The sequence below is a fragment of the Pseudopipra pipra genome, chromosome 2 (genome assembly GCF_036250125.1).
Source record: "Pseudopipra pipra isolate bDixPip1 chromosome 2, bDixPip1.hap1, whole genome shotgun sequence".
Taxonomy (NCBI): Eukaryota; Metazoa; Chordata; class Aves; order Passeriformes; family Pipridae; genus Pseudopipra; species Pseudopipra pipra.
Window position 1 is genome coordinate 24,851,730 of NC_087550.1, and position 24,342 is coordinate 24,876,071.

Here is a 24,342-nt window from a genome sequence, read left to right on the forward strand (position 1 = left end):
AGGGGCCTCCCCTCCCATCCCTGTTCTGAGCCAGCACACAGGGCTCCCACAGACACGTGCATGCTCGGTGACATGGCGAGGGAGAGCAGGTGACATGGACAGGGGAACCTGGATTCTGTAGCAGTCACTGCACAGACTGTGTTATCTGCGGGACTGCAGCAGTTGTATTCCTTGGCTTCTTGGCAGCACCGACCTCCTGGATACATTTAGGCATGTCCTTCTGGAGCAGCAGAGGGCCTCGGCAGTGCACATTGCTTCTTTGCAGCACCACAACAGAGGAGTGAGAGACAGGAAACAAATGAGTTAATTTCATCCGGAATACATGAGACTTGACAAGTCTATTAAAGGGCTGTAGCCTGCTGTGTCTCATTATGAAAAATTAGTGCTGTCCTATAAAAATACTGGAGACAGTGTGTCACTTAAGGAAAGGATGTCTTGAGGATACAGTCTTTTCTTAATAGGCCCTACATCATCAGGGACAGACATACATCAGGAGTGAGCCAAGGGGATTTGGACCTGGGAGCTAGTACCTCTCATGTCTGACACCTTTAGGATACTCTGGTTTCTCCATCTCTTTCTGCTTGAATGAGGAGAAGCTGCAGTAGCCAGGGGTCAAATGGACTAAAGCAGAATTTTGCTTGCTTCCTGAAGTGTCTCAAAGAGAAACCCAGTAAGAAAAACAATAGGTGGATTCAAACAAAACAAAACTGAGTAAAAGTTTTCAGCAAAATAAAAGTAAACCACAAACATTTCATCTTGGGCCAATCCCACACTGGGTCAATTCAAACACAATGTTTTATTTCTTCTCTGGATTATTCAAACTGCTGCCTAATCTTTTTAATGTAGATCAGTGTTAATGCCATTTCAAAAAACAAAGATATTTCTGTGAAAAGAACATAAAAATTAAATATTTGAGTGTTTCAAAAACAAAACACTACAGTCAAATCCAAGATGTTTTGACATTTACAGTAATTCTTATCTCTCTTTTCCCCCTGTGTTTTTTGGGAGGGGTTTGGAGGTTTGCAGTTTTTTGCTATAACTCTTTACCAGATTTGAACTAAGCATATCCACAATTTTGGCTCTCCACTTCTCATTCTCTCCCTATCCCAGACCCTTCCCCACCTCTTTTAGTGCTTGTTTTGCTATCTCTGTTTGCAAGATTGAACCTTCTCATGGCTCTGGGGACTGATCCAGTGTAAAGCCAAGAATAAAAATGTGTTTCACTCTGCCTCTTCCCCAGTACCTGGGAAGGACCCCAGGAACTCAAACATCTCTGTGCCATCTAGAACCTTGCTAGCTTTGCTATGACCACAGGCAAACAAGCTCATCAACTACATGTGAGAAAATGATCAATGGGAAGGCAGGGATGAGTCCTCCTAAGCTGGGCATCTTTACTGGAGGGCAGTAAAGAAAACTAGCTGCCCCTACTGAAGCACAGTAAAACCTGACCAATAAAGTTATGGGTGTAATGGGGTGAAAGGCAGCAGCATCTCATACAGTAACAGAAGCAAGCTGTATTCACCAGCACTCTCAGACATCAGATCTTCACATCTCAGGGATGTTCAAGCAAAGGCTAACTCAGTACATTTTTCTGACCCCTTTTCTTATAATTAAAGTGAAAAGATTTCCCCTGCCAGTTACCTCTCCAGGAATGTTGTTTTCCAGAAAGGCAGAGGAAAGAACACATATGACAGCTGGAAGAGAAACCAGGCTTTGCCTTACAAAAGAAAATACAAATGAGCAATCTGAGTGCCATCAACCTGCTGTGAGAGAGAAAGAGAGTGAGAGAGAGATCGAGGTAGGATCAAATCCCTTGTTAGACCTTAAGCTCTCTGGAATTAGGCCACTTTAAGAAGCAAAGGGACTAGAGTTTAAAGGATTCAGAGAATTTCCCATTTCTTGAAATAACTATGACCTTTACAAAGAAAACTACAAAGAACCCAGAGCATAAAGGAATGAGACTTCTGTGTCTTTCCTTTCCTTTTCTTTCTTTCTTTTTCTTTCCTTTTTTTTTCCCCTCTCTCGGCTTTCTTTGTAGAAACAGATAATTGTGCTGCCCTTTCTTGGAAAGATGCAGTTCTCCCTCAGTTAGAACTTCATAATAAAATTGCCGGTACTGCTGCTGCTGGCCTAATGGGAGATTTGCATGGAGAATACAGCTATGTGAGATTCACCATTAAAAAAACCTGCCTCTACAGTATGCTCTGGAGCAGAGGTAGAAAAGATCCAACAACTGGGCTCAACTCTAGCCCAAATCTGTTGAAGTCTTACCCTACTCCCACTGATGCCTAAGAGAAATGCCCTAATGCAGATGGACGTGTGCTAGCACACATTTCTACCTCTATTCAAATGTTTCACAGCTACACAGGCATGGAGTGGTCGGCGGTGTTTCAGTTCTTCTGCGAACCGGTTCCTTGTATCCACTGACACTCCACTCAGAGTTGAACCTGGGCAAGGCAAATCCACCTGTCGATATGTACATTGTGCTCCTCTGTCAGTCTACCACAAAGGTTTACATGCTTTGAAGAAAATGCTTGGAAGAAATTCTCTATAGCTGCAACTAGCTATAGAGAAGTAACTACAAGCCACTAGTGTGAGAAACACAGAAAGCATGCAGAAGATGAGAAGGGAAAAGGAATTAAAGAGCTCGTTTGCTACAGAAAGAAGGATTTTACCTCTTCTACACATAGAGAGAGTACTGTGTAGTCACAGGAGTATTGAGCATGACACACTCATGACATGTATACAATGAAGGTATGCCCTGTGGTGCCCCTGTACACAAAGCTTAAAGCTTTCACAGGCACACAAGGGGCTGGAGACAATCGGGACACCCTAAATGGAAAAAGTCAAAACACACACTTACACAGATAGTTGTTATCAGAAACTCAAATGTGAAAAAAACTTCTGTGATCATGCAATCATTTCCATAGGCATAGAAAATTCCAGGCATGCAGGTCTGCAGCCACACACATGATACAAGCTACACACACTGTGTGACAGACTTCATACACCATCACATGCTCTCAGAAACATGCACATGTTCCACTTCCCAACACACATATTTATAGCAACCATTTATATAGCAGCACAAATGTAAACCTGTTCCCAATAGGTTTCCACACAGGCTCAGCAATAACCATCCACACACATCACTGAACAACTAATCTACATCTGCAGGTATTCCTGGCCACAACCCATGCAGGCACAGGGAAATGGGACACTTGCCCAGCATATTGGGTTTCTGTGGGCAGGTTTTGGTAGTGGGGGTGGGGTACTACAGGGTTGGCTTCTGTGAGAAGCTGCCAGAAGCTTCCTCCATGTCCGGTAGAGCCAATGCCAGCCCACTCCAGGATGGACCCACCACTGGGCAAGGCTGAGCCAAACAGGAATGACAGTAACACCTCTGTGACGACATATTTAAGAAGGAAAAACAAAGTTGTTGGGCAGATGAAAATTGCAGCCAGAGAAGAGCAGAGTGAGAACATGTGAACAATAATGTAAGACACCAAGGTCAGTGGAGAAGGAGGGGAGGAGATGCTCCAGGTGCTGGAGCTGAGGTTACCCTGCAGCCTGTGATGAAGACCATGGTGAAGCAGGCTGTCCCCTTGCAGTCCTTGAGGACCACAGGAATGCATAGATTCACCTGCAGCCCATGGAGGAGACTCACACCAGAGCAGGTGGATGCCTGAAGGAGGCTGTGACCCCGTGGGAGGTTCATGCTGGAGCAAAGTCCTGCCAAGGACCTGCTGACCCATGGGGAGAGGAGCCCAAGCTACAGCAGGTTTTCTTGGTAGGACTTGTGGCCCTGTGTGGGACCCATGCTGGAGCAGCCTGCGCCTGAAGGACTGCACTCTGTGGAAAAATGACCCACATTGCTGCAGTTCGTGAAGAACTGTTGCCTGTGGGATGGACTCACACTGGAGAAGTTCCTGAAGGACTGTCTCCCGTGGGAGGGACCCCACACTGGAGCAGGGGAAGGACTCCTCTCCCCGAGCAGCAGCAGAAACAACTGATCATAACCCCCATTCCCTGCCTCCCTATGCTGCTGGGGGGAGGAGGTAGCACTTGGAAGGAGGGAGAGGTGGGGGGAAGGTGTTTTTAAGATTTATTTTACTTCTCATTCTCCTGTTCTGATTCTGTTAGTAAGAAATTTAATTAATATTCCCTCTCTGAGTCTGTTTTGCCCATGACATTGATTGATAAATGACCTCTCCTGGTCCTCATTTCAGCTCATGAACCCTATGTTATATTTTCTCTCTTCTGTCCAGTTGCCTAGGAGAGTGAGAGAGCAGCTTAAGTGGGCACTTGGTGTCCAGTCAGGGTCAACCCACTACAACCAGCCAGATGCACTACGACCAGCCAGTTGTAGGCATAGGAACACCTGCTTACCAGACTGCTACAGTGAATGACCAGGCATCACAGTCTCATTGGTGAAGGTCTGTCTAGCTCCTAGGAACTCACCCCTTCTCCTTGAGGTTCAGCTTCTTGAACCACTTCATGTTCTTTGTCTGCAAAATTGTTCTTTCCATTCCTCCATCCCTCTTTCCCTCTGAAGCTGTCTTCAGAGAAGAATAACACAGCTGAACTAATAGCCTAACACATAGCTGTCTGATGGCCTTCCTTTCATGCTTGCCACTCAAGCACGGACCCCCATGTGGACAAATGCACATTCAGCTGCCAGTTGCAGCACAGTCCAAAAAAGCATCAGAAGGTAAATGAAAGGGAGAAAAACTTCAGGGATAAATCCCTTGTTGGGTGCCAGGCAGCTAAAATCAACATCATAACACCAGGGCTGGACTTGGCCCAGCATGGTGTTTTGATGAACTAAACAATTAATTAACAAATATCTCCCCAGCAGATCTATTCTTGCGGCACAGCATGTGAGGAACACACAGATCCATGTAAGAGTTCTATCGCCACCATTACATGCTGGAGAATAGCATATAATTAATTATAATGATGGCAAAGATTAGATCGAAATTCCTCTACGGTGTGTACACAGCCCAAACAGACAAAATAAATCAGAGCGCCCATACCCTAATCCAGCAGCTTCAGAGGATTAAAGAGGTGCATTCTAATCACAGGCTCAGAGCAGCCCCACTCAGTATGCACAGAGCTGCCCCCCATATGCAACTGTGTCTCAGGGACCCCAGGAAAAGTATCTCACTTCAGACGAAAAACATAATTAAGGCTTTGCTCATCTGCTGTCATTTATGATCTCCTGGCTTGCTTTCCCTCCCCAAATTTTATCCTATACATCCCAGGCAAATTCCATAGGTAATAATTCATCTCTCTTTAAGCCTCTCCTGCAATGTCAGCTGGAGAAGACTCTAGTTTTCATTGCTCTACTAACATTCTGTGTGCTGTACTTTGTTGCTTAACAGTGGGTGCACCAATGTTGAGGTGGCAGAATTGAAGACAGGAGGAAAAAGGAGAGTTCCCCTGCCCCCTGAGATTTTATTGAAAGGAAGATGCTTTCTTTCTCTTAATTTTGTTAATATGAACTATACAAGAAGGCTGAGGTTACACTGCTAGTTCTGTTCTCTGCCCATCACGAATGATTTTCAAATTCCAGTGAAAAAAATTATTTCTCAAAATGGAAGGAAAAAAAAAGAAAAAAGGAACATTATAAAGAAACACAGCTTTTCATGCAACAAGGGTAAAATTCATTAATTGTGTCAGTAATCATTGGGTTAGCTCCACCCCTGGGGAGGCTGAGACTGAATCAACCCTATTACCCCTACTGTGAAACTGAGCTCTTATGTTAGCTGAGAAAAGAGTTGGGTAGTCCAGCCCATGAAAAATGCCACAATTTGTTGGAATGAAAAGCTTAATTAATACATGCTTTTCCAAAGGAATAAATTAAAACAAAAGCAAACCAAACCACAACTGGAAATACAGTAATTTTTCCACTTTTCCAATCCAAGCAATGTCTTTTGACATTCCTTGAAACCAAACACTTCATTTTGGGAAGTTATACTGAATGTTTCATGGGCTTGTTTTTGCCTGTGCTGGAACTGATCTTCCTCATTCAGCTGCTCTCTGACTTTCACCCTCCCCTATTCAGCTCAGTGGGAGCACATCTGAAGTATTTTATTGGAAATGTGTTTCAGACAAGCAGACAGGTCTGTGAGAGCTGTATGTACAATGCATCCAAACTACAGCTCCCATGAGGCACTGCAGCCCCATGGGCAGGTGCCACTTGATTTCAAATAAATGTACAGCAAAATGCTTTGATGCATTTCAGCAAGTCCAAATGTTTGAACCAATCCAAGTCAAAACATTCTGTTCAGAGTCTAATGTTTTAAAGCTGTCAAAAGTTGCTGTATTTTATTTATGATAGTAAAGAAAACTATGTTTTCCCTTGGAGAATCCTTTCCACGGGAAATCTTATGCCCAGGGAAGTTCTGGAAGATAAAAGACTTGGTAGAGTTTCCTCTGGTCTTTCACAAAGGTAACATCTTCACTGCAATTATATTGCAGGGTAAATTGCAGGAAGCATGAACATACATGAGCTAGCTTAATCTCACATGTTGTTAATATGAGTAGCAATAAAGTTACAAGAGTAACTGTATAAATTCATCTGAGAAGCTATGTGAATAAACTGTTGGCCCACACTAGCATTCATGAAGTTCACCACTACTTTAAATTCAGCTAGGGTGGTTATTTCTATTCATCCTGAAATCATGCCTCTGGCTCCAACATGGACATGTCATCCAGGGGGTGGCTCTGTATCAGATAAAAAGCAAGGCACAGTACCTAGGAACATCCCAAATGGGTGAAATGAGATCTTCCAGTGCACTTTTCCTGAGAATAGTTATCTCATACATGGCCTGAAAGGAAAGGTAGCAGGATATTAACATAGGGTGAAAAGAGCGTATGCATCCTTATGACTCCACGAGACAACTGAAGAACTCCATCACCTCCAAATAAAAAGAAAAAATAAACTAAATCCACATGTTCTTGCATCTCTCCCCCTCTCTTTTCGTCATTTTAAGATAAAAAGTGTAATATAACCTTCCATCATTTCATCACAGCCTCATGCTGTGAACCAGTCAATACTTTTTATTATCACTTATTATCACAAAAGCCGCATCACTCTCTGATCCATCAAGTATGGATCAAGGTCCCATTCCACCTGGTGCTGAACAAGCAGAGAACAAAAAGACAGTCTTCGCCCAAAGGAAAATCTAAATATAAGGCAAGAGTGTGGCTGGCTAGAGACAGATGGGGAAGAAGGAAGTAATGAGATCTTATGTAGAGTTGTAAAAGCATACAATCACAGAATGGTTTGGGTTGGAAGGCACCTTAAAGATCATCTAGTTCCAAACCCCCTGCCATGGGCACAGATAGCATCTGTCAGTTCAGTTTGTCCAGGGTTCCATCCAACCTAGCCTTGAACACTTCCAGGGATGAGGCATGTCACAATACTCATAACTGTAACAGGCAGACCTCTGTACACTGAGTGCCTAACTTATATCTCAGTTTTGGTTTTGCATGGGTTATTTTGGCTTGGTTTCTTTGAGGGGGATGAGGAATATGAGCAACAATAAAGACGGATGTGGGACAGAACACAGAGGTGCCTTTGCAGATACTGGCAGGGAGCAGGGAAGAAAGCAGAAAGATGCTCTTCTGCAAACCTGGCAAGTGTGTGACTGGTGCCAGAATAGAGAATTGATAAGAAGACAGGGCTGACCCGCCATGGTTGAGCAGAGAGGCCATAATGGGACCTTGAACTGAAAGCAACTCATTGTGTTAGAGAGGGGAGGAGGAAAACTGGACAGAGGGTTAGTTATCAAAGTGGAACAGCAGAGGGTAAACTTTGTCACAAAGTCTTCATAGAGGTCCCAGAAAAATGTGCTATAACACCAAGGGTAAGAGAGGCCCTGACTTAGAAATGCTGTTCTTGAAAAAGGCCCTGCTGGGCCTGACTGCTCACAATTACCAGCTGGAAGCAAGGTGAGAAAGGCTGAAAATTCAGAGGACCCCCTGATCCCAGCCCAGCCCTGGGTTTCAATGGTGATGATGTGGAAACCAAGCCAAAACCCGTGGCACAGAGGATTGTATTCTGAAATCTGAAATGCATTTTAAACAGTAAATTTCTCAGAGCTTTCTCCTAAAATGAGCAGAGAAGCATTTGATCTGCCTCCTTTTCCATTCATTCCCTTTTCCTCTCTAATTTTTCCTTTGTGAGGAAACACTGAAACCAGAAGGATCTCTGAGATACCAGACCTGACCAAGCGTGGGGCAGAATCTGCTCATTCCAATTATCTGCCAGCCTAATCATAAAAACATCACGGTGCACACTCCATATGTCATTTTTATTGAATTCATTCAGGAGTTTCTCGATTAATCTTTTATTATTCCTTTCCAAATCCCAGGGTTCCCATAACAGGGGCTGATCAGCTAAAGCAATTCTCACACAGAGAGGAAACAGTGAGAATTATTTTGGCTCTCTCATCCTTCTGTCACGTCAACAGAATTCCCTATGGCCTCTTCTTCAAGTCCTTCCAACCTGAAGAAGACTGTAGGCCGTCAGAGCCTCTTACACCCTTGGCCCTCATCCCTCCAGACAGGAGAGCCTGACCCCCTCTAAGGACAGTGCTCGGGTACAGTCTTAGCAACACCTAATCCGAAGGAGGAGAAATGTACATTTTTACACTGAATAATCCCAGACATAAGAAGTCCACTCTCAACATCTCTGGGAAGACACCTGGCCCAGACTGGCAGTATTTTGGTACTTGGACTAAACTTGGCATCAGTGGCACTGAGTGGATCCAATACAAGGAAAAAACAGGACACTTTTTCAGCCTGAAACATCCCCCTTGCCTTGCCTTCCCTTGCCTGAGAAATCCGATCTTTCATGGATCTAGCAACAGCATGCCTACCTACGTGATTTTTCATGCCATCTTTGTTTATCTCTACATTAGCAATTCCTACACTGCCGCATTCAGCAGAGAGGCTGTAGCACTCCTATTCTTCCCAGCCAAAGCTTCTTCATCTATTCCAGCTCAATAAAGGAGACAATAAAGGAGCTTTCCATCCCACATCTGGGATGCATCCCACCTGTGCAATTCCCTTCAACTAGGCAGAATGAGACCTAAAGGTACTGAGAGCTTCCCCAGGCAGTTGTGTTGCCAATGAAAAAAATACCACTGGGAGAATAGTAGCTAACGGTTTGTTATCTCTAGGGTAGGATATTCCTGTCCCAGTATCTTGTTTGGCATCTTCATCACCACCTCATTAAGGCTTCAGTTCATTAATTAAATATTTAATACATTAAATGAGGTTCCTTTTGTACCGAGGAGCTGAGATCTTGTTGCTGGTGAGCGTGATGCTGTGTATCCTCCTGGGAGGCTCCAATTTGCCATACTAATTGCACGGAGACTCTTCAAAAAGCCCTATGCTGAATCTTCAGCTGCTGAGCAAATTGTACATTCCATCTCAGCAGGAGAGGAGCCTGAGCTGGAAAAGACACAGAGCAGCAGCTTACTCTTTACCATGGCCCCTGGCAGTCTGGAGAGATCACCCGTCTGACAGGGCACAGTGCAAGGCAACAACCCCAAGATAGAAAATAACTTCTAGTCCTCATCTACATTGGTGTGCAGGGTGAGATGCAGCACTCCACAGCTTTGCTAAATCGAGGAGGAGCCTTGCTAATTAGGGCTGTTAGATGGGAACCAGTTAAAAGCTTTCTATTAGCATTTTAAAAGGTCCCACTACTGCACCAGAGATTTCTGCTCCCTTGGTTATATATATTGCAGCTGTACTGCCAGTTGACTCAGTGCAGCTAAGATAGACTCTGGTAAGAGCAGAGGTGCAGAAAGAGGAAGCTGGAAGAAAGGAAAGAGGGCAGAAATTTCCCAAAGCAGATGGGTTGCTGGTGGAACAGAAACTTGGGCCAGCTGTAAAACCATATTGCTGCCTTACTCTGCCCTCATCTACACTTTTTTGTCCCCAGCCTGCTGTTTGCTTCCACCTCTGTCACTGTGGTGAGAAATCAACTATTCATGTGGCTGAGCTGTGATAGAGAGGTTTGACACCTCTGGCAAGAGAGGGCAGAAAAGCTAATTATTTTTTTAAACCTTTGTTCAGCCCCTTCCCCCGCCTTTTTCACACACACCCCCATCCCTGATACCTATACAGAAAAATTATTAGCCTTACTTTTATTGATATCCACACAACGCTAAGGATACAAGATCCCTGTGGAAAATGCAATGGCCTAAACATGTGGTTTATCTTGTAGACCCATTTCCTGGACTGAAGGAGGGACACACCATTATTGTTGAAAACATCATTATGTTTTAGTACTGTTTGAAGTCAAATAACTAAACTGGAAAAGCAAAGTCTGTGGACAGCAGAGACTGGGACCCCAGACTTCCAGCATCAAAAATGTGGCTTTTGTAAGATAAATAAATCCCTTAGGAACAGGTGTCAGAAGGAATTGGAAAGGGTTTGGCTCTCCATGGTAAAAGATGTGAGCCTTTTAAGATTAATATCTGACTTGGAAGATTAGGTAAGGAAGCTTAAAAAGGAGTTTAAAGGGGTTATTGGGCATGAATTTTGAGGTGGGAGAGCTTTCCAGGAAGGTGAAAATGTAGGTGGATTAAGGCTTTGCTCTGGGAAGGTGAGGGGAGGAGGAGAGATGGCAGAGAGAACACAAATTACAGTAACAGGCTGAAGTACTGAACACCAATTAAGAAACAAGCAGGAGGCTTTAGGTTGTCTGTGTGTGGTTCGGATGTTCTTTAAAGAATGAAATCAGGCTGGTAAACAGGTCCAGCAAATCCCAGTCTTACTCAGTGTTAGGAGGGGTCGCCTTCCTGTAGTGATCTGCAATCTCAGAATAGGTTTGTCTGGGCTACAAGGCACTTGACCCAGACTGCATCTTCTGCCCCTGCTCTTCAGTTGAATTTTCCAAGCCTGGTTCCCCACAGCTTAAGTGGGAGAGGTCCTCACATACCTGGATATTAAATAGATCCAGCAACATCAACTCCTTCTTTCCTCCTCCATTGACCAGGGGGACCAAGGTAATGAAGAAGAAAGAAGCAAACCACAGGGTCTCTGGGCAGGCCTCCAATCACCCAAAGGGGCTGACTGCCAAGAAATCAACTTCTCAGAGCACAGGGAAGGGAAAGGACACCCATGTTTCTGCCCTGGCACATTTTTCATTTTTTTTTTATTCTTTCTTTTAATGCTGTATTAAGAAAAGGAAACTCTATAAAAACAGGGGGAAAAAAATGAGAGAAGGGAAGAATATTAAAAACTGCTGAAGCGTTTGGGGAAAGACAGACATAGTCGTCCTTTGGGATGGGGAAAACACCAAGTGAAGGAGCAGTTTGAGACACCCTCTGTGCAGCAGTGAGCTGCAGTCCCCAGGGGTGAGACTGACGGGGTTGCTGGCTTCTTCTTTCTGGACACCTGACTGGAAGCAGATTGCTCAGACGCTGGGCAGCCCACAGGAACCATCGTGATGAATACAACAGATGAACAAATTCATCCACAGCTAATAAAATATCTCCATGGGGTTAGGTACCACTTGGTGCTTAATAAATAAGATTTAGTACACTGACGGTGGACAAGACTTCAAGGGCTATTTGGCCATGAGTAAGGACCATTAACTACAGATGTAGGAAGTGAATCATGTAGACAACACAGTCCTCATCCAAGATCATGTTGCAGATCACTTCAGAGAACATGATCTTCTGTGATAGTCAGAGATAAACTTTTTTCACAGAGATTTTTTTTCTCTTAATTATTCTAGAAGGAACAGTTCTGATGCTGCAGGTCTTTCTCAAGTAAAATCCCTGGTGTAGTAGAGTACAAACACCTGATCACATATAAGAGCCCAATCCATATCTCAAGGACATAAATTGCAAGGCCACCTGTAGTGGACATATGAATGTCTGGGATCACAGAATGAGTTTGAAAGCGATGTCAAAATATTCCCATTACATGGAAATGAGCATGTACCCAGCTTTCTGTTTGTCAAGGTTGCTGTGACATGGACTGTCCAAAGCCATGGTTTACTGCGGAAGGGGGCAAGGGTTTAACAAAAATATGTATTTTTTCTCCTGCTAGTTCTTCAAAAAAATAAAATAGATAAAGTTGATGGTTATTACCACTTCAGATTGGCATATTGTATTTGCCTGGATCTAATATTTTTCATGCCCTTGCTGCTGATACTGCTGCTGTGCACTAAAGCTGTAATAAGTTAGGTAAATCCCAGATTACTCTTGAACAAACACAAGCTCTGGGTTATGAATGCTTCCTTCTCAGTCTTTTCGGGACAGGAGAGCAGGATGGTAGTCTTCTTTGTTCCAACTCTTCTTTTTTGTAACACTGAATTATTTTGAAAGACACTCACTAGCTGCTTTTTATACTGCAAATCACAATTTCACCTTTTCCTCCCATAAGACTCTCTTTTAAGGCTATTTTCTAGTTAAGAACGGGAGGCAAAATTTTTCCAACATGCATCCCAGTGAAAGGATACTAGTGGAAAATTTGGTCATACAGGATTTGAAGCCCATTAGATACCCAGCACAAAGTCCTGGCTGGTGTGAAATCTGTGCCGGTGCTGAAATGACAGTCATGATACTTTCCCATCACCAGTCCACACACTAGCAATTTATGGAGTTTGGATGCAATTGCTGGCAATGACTTAACTGCCAGCATGGACACAACAAATCACTTTCAGCACCATGTCAGCTCTCTGATTAAATTGTGGATCTTAGAAGGCCCAGCCTCATGGGATCTGTATATAAGGACAGACAAAGGCAGACATCAGTGTTGCCAGGGCCACATACAGGTGAGAAATGGATAGGGGCACAGATCTGCACAGCCACACAACCATTACAGCCACACAACCATTCCTGTGCCCCACGACTTGGAGTGTGATGTCAGACAAAGCTAATGAGGGGGAACAGACCTGTCTGAGCCCTCTCCTTCAGCCTGTGCGTGAAATTCGTGTCTGAGTGTTACACAGGGAGATGCCATCTGTTTTGTCTGGGTCAAGGATATGCTGCCCTTCCATTAGGGCAAATCTAAGCAAGGAAACCAAGGCAGGTGGAGGGAGCCAGAAGCAGGGAGCTAGAAGGGAGTGATTTTTTTATATCTGTGGGTCTGGTCCAGATGGGATCAGGTAGGAGGATGAGGAGGACCTGCCAGCTGAAGTAAGCATGGAGATGGAGGCTCACAAAACCCTGTCCAGAGGACAGCAGTGAGGAGGGGTAGGAAGCTCCTGCCAAGTAGGGCTATGCCACAAGAAGAGAGATTAACTAACATCTGAGGAACTGACTGTAACAGCAACAGCCAGTTCAATCAAATAACTTCCAGCATACACTAACAGTATTTATCAGATGCACACAGAGTACCTAAACCTTTAGTACCTAAATGCTTTCTACAGATCGTAGCCTATCAAACAGTGTGCTTGTTTTCCCAATGTACTACCTGCAGCACATTAGTTACCCCAAGTATAGATACCCAAAGAAAAGGCAGAGCTGTATGAAACAGCTAGAAAACACTCTGCAACAGAAGACTGATTTAAACAAGCCTGACCTTCCCTTTTGTGTCCATAAACACCTCCTGTGATTCTTCTGCATTTGTCCATGCAACATCTTGCAAATCCAGACTAGAATAGGTTTTGCAGATGAACAGAAGATTTAAATTAAAGAAAGTCTAAGCAAAGATGGTGGAGCCAAGAGTAATTTCCCCTTCTCCCACAGATAAGATGCAGCAGGTAGATGGGATAACTCTCATCTCAATTACACAGGAACAGCCCTGAAGGCAGCCCACAATCCTTCAGAGGGCATTGCCGTGATTGTGATCAAAACCTGCCCAAAGGCTGCTAAAAGTGAAACCAACTTCTGTTCCTTAAACATCCCAAACCTCAAATAATATTTGCAGTAACAGCAGGGCCAAGATCTCAGGTAGAGGGTTTAGGAATACCCAGATTCCTGTATCAAACCTACCCTTAGCAGTATCTCTAACACTGAGTATTAAGCTAAATAGATATGTTGCATGAATAATTTACAGACTTTGCCCAGGGCCTTTTTGCCCCTTCAACTAAAAATAAGAAACCCCACACACTCCTCTTGATTTCATTTTCATTGCATATAACATGAGCACTTCTCCCAAGGTCTATAAAAGACAGTCTGCATTCTTTGTGACTCACTAAGCTATCATCTGGTGACTGAAGGTGTAAGACAGACCAGATGTCTACTGGGGTTACTTGAAAATGCTACTGTCTGCAGGGCCTGCAGAGCAGCCTGTTATCAAATGCACAGGGGAAGGTGCCACCTTCTCAGACCTGTCAGGGAAACTACTGGTATGATCATTCCTTAACCCACAGCAGTTAAAATAAAGCAGATTAGAGCTGAGTGGGATCATTTTGATGGGCACTGCTTTGGTAAACTGCTCACACTAATATCTGTGTGGAATAGCTGGCTGTAAAAGGGTAGGTAACCTCTTCCACTGCTCCAGCTGGATCCAGAAAGGGACATGCACTCTGAATCAGACTAGGACTAATCATCTTATTTCTAAAAAGAATCAGAAGCTTCCTTTTGGCATAATCCCTTAAATCTTTCTAGCTACTTTTCTGTCTCCTAGGGCACACTGCTTCCAATTTTCAGAAGAATGCTGATGCACTCTTGCTATGAAGGAGGAGGCTTGCAAGAGAGGCCACCAGACTGCCTGCCACAGTGCTGAAAGGCACAGAAGCTACACGGGGAAATCCCACACTGTCTTTCCCTAGAGTCTAAGGGGCTCAGTTCAGTTGCTTAAACACAGTCATGTAAAGCCGTGCCCACATGACATAAATCTACCATTCTAGAAGGGCACAGGTGTCCTATTGGGCTTTGGTAATCTGCAGCTTTCTCAGATACCCATGAGCACCTTTAGCAGGGGAAAAGGCAGTTCAATTTACACAACTGAATTAAGCTATCAGCTCAGCAATTCACAAGTTTTCTTCCTGGCAATGATTATGGCAAATGTCAGCCAGAGGCAAAAGTTTCCAGATCATATTCAATAAATGCATTTGAAAATGTTATATGAAATAATGTGGGCACCTGAGGAATGTGGGTTTGCATTTATCTGTAAAGATAAAAGATGCATCCAGACACATACAGGGATTTTCAAAAGTATTTAGCAGCCAGCATGCAGGATCCTAACTCCTACTCAAAACAGCACCAAGGCAAATTAAAGCATCGTGTCAGATACTTTTGGTGACCTTCAAAACTCCAGCCTCTCACACCAAACAGCAACACAGAGCTCCAAGCAGGAGTAGAGTTTACAGCCCCCAGAGGCCTAGAACAAATGCAGTCAGGCAGTAGAGGTAAGAGCATATAACTACATCTTCTGCATCTGCTGCTACACAACACTCTGCTAAAGGTCATGAAATATGTGTGGCTAGGCAAGCTGGGCAAGGACAAAGCCACAGCTTTGCTACCAATACTATGCAATCAGCTCTGTCACAGATTCATAGGATGGTTTGGGTTGGAAGGGACCTTAAAAATCATCTCGTTCCAACTCCCCACCACCTTCTACTAAACCAGGTTGCTCAGGGCCCCACCCATTCTGGCCTTGAACGCTTCCAGGGGTGGGGCATGAAACTTTCTGAGTGTGATAGGAAAAAAATTTTTTCAACTCTTACCCCAGCATGCAACTTAATGTTTTTTTCCTAATAGAGGAGCCTCAAATTTAAATCTATGCCCGAGAAAGAAAAAACAACCCTAATTTCACTCCGCTTCACTCCTCAAATTATTCTCTCTTCCAAAGCACAATGACTTACCTATGCCGCCTTCATTTTGTTAATTACACTTACCCAGTCAGAAGCAGGGAAGGAGGAGACCAATGCCATGTGACTGCTGACCCACCACCTTTTACAACAGCAATACTAAACGACAAACACACTTAGGAAATCCAATTAGTGGGGACTCCACAGGATGCAATTTGTTCATAAGCAGAAATCACTGAATACTTTGACAAATGCACATGTAAAATGAACGTTTGTTCGAGAGTGGATAAACACACTGCATCGATTAGACAGGCGGCTGTTAAAAGTTTGTTTGTCTCTCCCAGATTAGTCAAACGAGAGGATAGATAGACAAGTAGATAAGTTGACAGACAAACAGATAGAATTGTTCCTTGAAAACTGCAGGTTGCATTTTCAGGAAGGTGGTTTGGGTAAAATCGATAAACCAATTTCTGAGAACTGGAGTGCCGCCCATCATTAGAAAAAGGCCCCTGAAACCACCCCATGCTCAGCTGTGAGATCTCCCTTCATGGGTTTCAATGAGAGTGAAATTGAGTGACTTCAATAATTTCATGCCGGGTTATGGGAGGGAGGTGAGGAAGGGTGAGTTCCCAACCATCTAATAGGTCTCTAACAGCTCGATAATTGGCCCATCCTGTGGGTGATTAAGGATGAAAATAACTAATTTCCGCTCATCTTACAGACTAATCAGATCACCTCACCCCTATCATTTTCTCCTCTATTTAAAGACACAGTCTCCTTCTTTCTGGCATCAAAGGCCAGCAGGATGCAATTATTTAAGTTAGTAAAGGAAGTAGTTCAGGCCAGGCTGGTGTTAGTGAGTTTAAGATACCAATTGGTTGCTCTGTAATAAACCTTTTGCTTCTGGTTTCTTCTGCAGTGCTCCAGCCTCACGTGCAGCATAGGAATATCTCTACAGCAGCCCAGTGGTGTGCGCTGGAAAGAGGGAGGGTTGGGCTCAGACCTGAACCCAAATCTGAATATCACAACACTTGAGCATCATCCCCAGCTTTGGCTTCCTAGCCTGCTTTCAAGAATTTGCCTGGCATGTGATTCCTTGTCAGAAAGGCCAACTTTCAGCGCTGTTGTTGGCCTGTAAATGTGTGACTAGCAGTCAATTACGTTATACTATAAAAGTCAAGTCCCCTTTCATGCAGTCAGGTTCTTCTGACATAACCCTTCTTGGGGTGTATGTGTGAAGATTCCTCCCTTGGGCTGGGGACACCCCCCAAGGTTACTCCTCCAGGTTGAGAGAAAGAGGTCTCTCCATGAGCATTGGTGTGGGTGAGTTACATCAAATCTCTACTTAATAATTATTTCTTTTTGCTAGCTTTAGTGTAACTGCTTCAATAATTGCTTTGTTACAGTGCATTATACTACTTTATACTATATTATACTCTACTGGTAGATTTTTAGCATTTATATTGTGCAGTAAATAATTCTGATTAAGCTCTTTTATCTGATCATTTGTAATAGTAAAATATTCATTTTATATAAATATTCTCATTTTGCCAATCATTAAAACCTGTGAGACAAAAATGGTTCAATCACACATCTATAATTCCTTAAATTTAAACTATCGACATAATCCAAGGCTAAGATTGGATGCAGCTGCACCTAGACTCCTCTCTGAGAAGGTGTTTAGAAAGCAAGATAGTCCTTTCTGCATCTTCTGACTGAACGGCAGAGCTTTTTAATAAATTTTGCCTTAACCTTCCACTGTCCCCTGACAGCCAGCAACAGGCAAGAGGCTACAGTGACGAAATTAAGGGCTGGACAAATCCCACTTGAACTGGGGATCTCATTTCACTCCTTACCTTGAAAGCCCTGTACCAACCCCAGTTCTGTTATTTCCTACATTGCTCAGTGCAGCACTAAGTGTTTTGTCACAGTTCAGGCAGTCCTTGTCTAGATTCATTGTTGTGCCTCTACAGACCCTCTCTTGGGGAGGTTCACAGGCATTGGTTCTTCATGTCCTACCTGTATACATGGGTCTAAAAAAGCGTTCTGGTTTATACGGGCATTCAGTACCTCCTGGTTTAATGCTAAACTGAATGCTGGCAGGAAAGGCACAAGTGATAGGAAGACTGGTCTGACAACTGTCTTTGACTAATCCACACTATAAAAGAAGCAGAGAGATCATTCTTCAGTAGAAATATTTGTACCTGCTTTCTCCAGAGACTCCTGTGAAGAACTCATGGAGACCCCAGAGAAACACAGGGAAAGTCCTCAAGCTCATGTTTCTCTCCCCAGGTGAGAAGCCTGCAGTACGCTGCTTTAAATCATAAATTCCATTCTCCCGACTCTTCTGCAGGATGCCCTGGAACAGTCCAGGCTCAGGAAATTACAGCATGGTGTAACCCATGCCCCTAAGGAAGAAGAAAGCAAGATTTTTTTTCCTGAGAGAGAAGAAGAGAGACGCTTGACAAAGAGGGGGTGAAAAAAAAAGTGAGTTGGCAGAGATTTCTTCTATCATGCTTGCTATTCTGGGTACCAAACACACTCTTCTGAAAGTCTGCAAAGAGCAAACTATGGTTCATACAGAAAACTCAAGCACAGCTGTTTCAATACCATGAGTCTCTGTCAGGAGACCAAAGATCAAGACGGTGGAATTGAGACTGAGACCTTAGTGGTGGCCTTGGCACTGCTCTTCCTTTACATTGGGCAATTAAGCAGTATTCACAGATGGAGAACTCCAGTCCTGGAGTTGAATTGGGTCAGTTCACTGGCATAATTCTGATTATTTGCAAAGAATGCCAGTGTCAAGCCCTATTTCCCTGAATGTAGCAGAAACCATAATGAACAGCAGTTTTCTCCCTCATTATTTTCAGGTCTGCTTCTCCAGTTAGCTCTGTGTCCAACACATCTTATCTACCTGCTTGCTTTCAGTGACGCATTCACAGCTGCTTCCCTCGCTCCATTTTATCCCTGCTTTTGCTGCTATTACCCTGGAAACCTCTTGGCCCTTATAATTTTTACCTCGTGCCTTAAGCAGTAGCCTTTTCTTCACCTCCAGAACGGATAGTTTCATTTTGCCTGGAAAGAAAGATGCAAATCGCAGACCCTGACTTTCATCATATCCCTGCCAAGAAGGATGTCACTGTCGTGGCTTCTTGATGGGACTTCTTTTTCAGGCACATCCTTCACTGCTTCTGCTATGGAATTAAAAAGACATCCTCTCCCCAGAAGAAAGCCACTGATGCACACATAGCACTACACACACTCATTCAAAAGAAATGAACAGGGCTGTAGGTATGACAAGCCAAAACTTCGACCACTCATCCCACTCTCATCAAAAGCACATCTCTGTTCAGGACATAATGATCCCACAGCAGAAATAGCTGCTATTATTCCCTATCATCACAGCTTCCCTATTTCTCACCAAATGTACCCCATCTCCAGCCACCATACGCAGCCTGGGCAGGCTGCCAGCTCATTTTGTGTGTGCTGCTCTGCAATGCTAGAATTTTCAATCAGGAGCAGGCCTGGTAGCTAATGGCAAACATGTCCATGCAAGGACATCCCCCTGAATTTCAGTCTGGGTTCCTGTGTGCTTACTAACATTTTCAGACAACCCATCAACAAAGATGATGGAACACCAGTCATTTGCGACTCAGGGGCTGAAGGCTGGTTTCAGCTTTACCAAGGCTTTGGTGCCCATTACAGTGTGCAAGAACATTTCTAGATGCTCTCTGGGCACTTGTTTCAGAGGTTCAGGGAATTATATGTAGAGGGCTGTGGAGCTGTCACAACCTGAATGAGTGAGATTTTAAACTTCTCAGCTGAAACATGTGGCAAAAGTACACCTCCAAAGTACAGCAGAGAATTGGCTCCTCCTGCCCCTTTCAAGGGCTCTCATGTCTCCCTGGCAGTAGAAAGGCCACTGCTATTAAGTGCTTCACTGCTGGCTTATAGAAGGAGAAAGCAAAAGCACCTTATCGAAAAGTACAGTGAGGATTTCATCTTGGCACCTCAGTGTGGCGTTTGTGGTTCATCAGTGAAGCTTGGAAAAACATTACCATTTGCATTACTTTTGCCTCTATCCTGCCTGCATCATTCACATGAGTTTGAAAGGAGACCATAAGCAAGATGGGGGGCCCAAAAAATAACGAAAGGGTTAAGTCACCCTTTGACAAACTAAAGCAAACAGAGCAAATTGTAACAGCAAATATTTTGCACCATGACATGGGGGTCTATTTCTCCCCTTTATCTCAGCTTGTGGAATATCCCTGTGCAAATGGCAATTGCCTTACATGCTATCAGAATTTGTGTGAGAAATGTACACATTCTGGTGGTAGAGTGACCCCAAATATTGAGTTTGTGAGCTGCAGTGCTGAGTCCTAGTTGACCACACTTTGCAACTTCCAGCTTATCCATTATCCTGCTGATAAGCATTTCCAGTGTGAAAATGTACTTGTGGGTTTTTCAACTAAATTCTTTTGATTGCAAGCTCTTTCTCAGAGTCCTCAAGTTAGCAATTCCCTTCTATATATCAGTAATACCTAACACTCCTTGAATTCCCAGACAGCACACTGAGAAAAAGAGGGTGTGGAGGAAAGGAAGGAAACCACGCACTCAATGAGGGCATTATGAGAAATTTACACAGTTATGAAATTACATTTTTTTAAAAGGTTTGCCAAGCTCCGGGGTGGAGCCAGCAGCAAGATAACAAGTGCAGAGAATCTTACTTTCAGGTTTCTTTGCAAGTATCTCACACAGCTCTGGTCCTCCATTCAGCACGCATTTGGGTATGCATTTAGAATTACTTATTCCTAATGCCCAGAAGGCTATTCCAGTTTTTCCAGGAAGGCTTACAGTAACAGTCTTCAGCCTACACATAAGGAAACACGGGCTTACACACATGACTGAATAAAGACAGTGCTGATTGAGGTCTTCATTATGTGTATGTACTCACAGGATGGTTCAATTTACCTGTTCTGTTGCACTTTTCCTTGCAAGTAGTCACTGCAGCTGGGCTTGCATCCCTTCTCCAGCACAATGCACCACACTCACTCACAGAATTGATCTGCCCTGAAAACCACTTCTCTCACATTTCTAAATCTCTTGGCGTAAAACCTGTTATTCTCTTGACATTAGGCTACTCAATATCTGTCACTTCCCCCCCCTTAAAAAAAATTGACTTCCGAGTGACATTATATGATAAGCAGTTATATACTGAGACTTCTAACCAGATGGAGCCCTTCCATCACTGGAGGCAATACAGAGCATGTGGGATAAATGCTCAGTGGCACAGAGTCCCTCCACTTGCTGCCTCACAGAAAGAGCTGCTCCTTACCTCACAAAGCCCTGCTGTTCGTACCTGCTACACAGCTCTGAGAAATAGACTTTCTACACGAATATCTGCAACAGTCCCAGTGCCAGAAAGGCTGGTGCTCTCTAGGGTAGATTTGCAACCAGCTTCAAACCCTCTTTTTTCTCTGCTAGCCCATTTTACCAATTCATACCTCATATCTCAGCATTACTGTTGGATAGAAATCTGACCCAGCAACTTCTGGGACTGGAGCAGGACCTAACAGACTGTTCCAAACCTGGAAATGAATCCATGGTGCATCTTACCCTAAGGAAACCCTAATCTCTTTGCAAACAAAGGGATGTAGGTCATTCAACACAACTGAAAAACATGTATGCCTCCAGAATGCAAAATGACACAGAACCATGGTACACGTGAGTTTGGATTAAAAGCAATTAATAATTCACTGAAAGCAAAGAGCAAACTGCAGAGGGAGACTGGCTATGGCCAGGACACCAGGACTCAACATTTAGTTTTCTGGTCAGTAGACCCAAGAGGCCCAGGATATCAGTCATGCATTGCAGCTGGTTGCAGGCATTTCTGTCAGCCCAGAGCCCTGTCCTGTTGTACCAGGACAGAGCACTTCTGGGCTGAGCCCAGTCACCTGAGCTACCCAAACTCCTGCACCGTCTTGTGTTTTAATGGGAGTTGCAGGCCCCCTCAAAGGCCAATAATAACTAATATTATTATTAATATAATAGCAGTCAAAATATGGAAAAGAAAAACATACTTTCAGCATCTTAAAGTAGAGTTTTCTGGGTTGTAAAAGCAGCCCACCCTGCCAGCAGTTTCTCATGGAACTTAGTTCTGCCATAAAACGCTAATCAGCCCGAACAGTCACGTCGCCCCTGCACCATATCTTTTTATGAGCGCATTAACATGGTCGTTAGGAAGAGGGGACTCATATGGACACAAATACATACCACAATCATTTATTTCCCCCTCTAACTCCATCCTGAGTTACTCCAATTCATTTTCAGGAAGCAGTTTTCCTTCACCTCCTTTGAGGGGGTTTCTGTTTTCTGGAAACCCAGACATGCCCAGACCACCGAGCTGTTGTGTCACCATAGTACATCATTTATCCCCTATGACAGATGTCACAGGAGTAGGTAGAGCCACCTCCTCCATAAGGAAGAACACTCATGCTCTCTGTGATCTTCACAAGGAGTCATGTTGTTGAAATAAAATACTAATGAGAAGGTTAAAAGTTAAAAATTCACTGAATCACTGAAATATAACACAGGACAAACAAAAGGATTTATGAAGAATGAGAGAATAACCAAATCTGTAAGAACCAAGAGCCATGACCTGAGAAATAAGAACAGGAGGATGCTATAAATCAAACTACAAAGCCAAAGAACAGCTTAGCTTGAACTTTGTGCCCATTAACATAGTAAAATGCCCATCTATAGGCTATGATCGCCCCTTACTCATATAAGCCACTTCCTTTGCATAACCAGAATATGCATGGTAAAATAAATGTGTACTGTACCTTTAAATGGAGACAGAAGAGTGAAAAGCCAAGGACTATAGCTTTAGGTTGTTAGGCATACAGGAAATGCCAATTTTTTATTGTTCCAAGTGTATAAAAATGAGCAGCTGGCATACTGAAGGGCTGCTAGCTTTGTGGATTTACCACCTATTACCCATCTCTGCACAGATATGAAATAAAATCAAATATCTCGACTCTGTGTGTGGATTGGCTTCTTGGACACTGGGTTAAAGAACCCTGTTTTAAGGATAAGAGTGTCACATGGAACACTAGATGTAGCTATCTTTGTTTGGAGTAAGGGCCTGTCAAAGATTTGATAAAAGTCACCTTTTTCCTTCAGACACCAAAAACAATCCCTCTGAATGTGATATAAAGATAGAACTGGGAATAAAGTTTGGTGATTCAGATACAGAGATACAGGTCACTGCCACTCAAGCTAAGAGAGAGCTAAAGCCAATTTTAGGAGTAGATAGCCAATCTCTAGAGGGCACCTTCATACACACAGGCAGTGTGATGCAGAGTAAAGGACAGGAAATAACTGAGAGCAAAGAGCACAAGGATGTTGGTCTTGTGGGTGTAACCCCCTGACTGGTAGGGGAGGTGATGACCCCCAGCTCTGCGTTCGTGGCACCCAGAAACAAAACGTTGCTAATAGGCCTGCAGTGTCACTGCATCCTGCTTACTTAGTCCCCTTCTTACCAGAGCTAGCAGCATCCACTTGGGCGAAACAAGAATAAGGCAGTAGGAGCTTTAGTGCAAATGATTTCTTTTCCCAATTCTTTTTTTTTCCCCTATCAGTGAATTGTCCCCTCCTTCCATCTCCTATTCATTCCCTATCTCACTGTATGCAAACCACAATCCCCCTTTTCTTCTTTCTGCTTTATTTTCCTGAACACTCATTAACTACTCACAAAGGACCGTGCCTGGCAGATCGGAGCTGCAATTATCTCCTGGTTCTGACCCGTGTTCAGCGGTCAGAGATTAGCATCAGCAATAATAATGGAGTGGGAGATGCAAGCAGCTGCATGCTGGGGATTTGACAAGTGTCCAGACTGCTAGAGACTGCTAGAGCCAACGTGAGGGGAAGGGAATCCACACAGGGGACTGTGTCCTCTCGAAGGTGGAAAGATCAAAATGCACACATCCAATAGATCCCTCAAGCCTGTTCAGGGAAGATGATCAACTTGTCCTCCTGTCTTTACTTCCACACATTCCAGTGAGCCCATGAACCTAAGGGAGGCAGATCTTTCCTGCTGCAGTTACCCTGTTGACTTCAAACTTCACATATTTTTTTTTCACTTGCAAAGTGAAAAAGCCACCAGGCAAATCATACACATCAGCAAGGAACAACATCCCAGACTGCTAAAATAAACAGTCCTGCCTTTTCCCACCTACAGTAAAGGACAGGAAAATTATTAGACTGACTTTCCTGATTTCCAGAGTGCCTTCCCAGTGAGAGTTCCCATGCAACTTTCATGCTTTCTATCCACACACTCATCTGTTTAAGGCATCCATCCCATCTCCACCACCTCAGTCCACCATACTGCAATTAAGAGTCCACAGTAGGCTTTAGTGTTGGTCTCCTTCTCATTTCTCTTAGCTTTTCCACAGCTTTGTTTTCTAAATTCTGTGGCTTTGTTTGTATACAGGTTTATTATTTCTTGGTTTTGGTTACTGAAAGCAGGCAAGTCCTGTAATAAGTTTGGAAAAATAGTGGATCTTAGGCACAGTCTTATCTCCTGTATCCATCAACTCTATTAGGGCTGT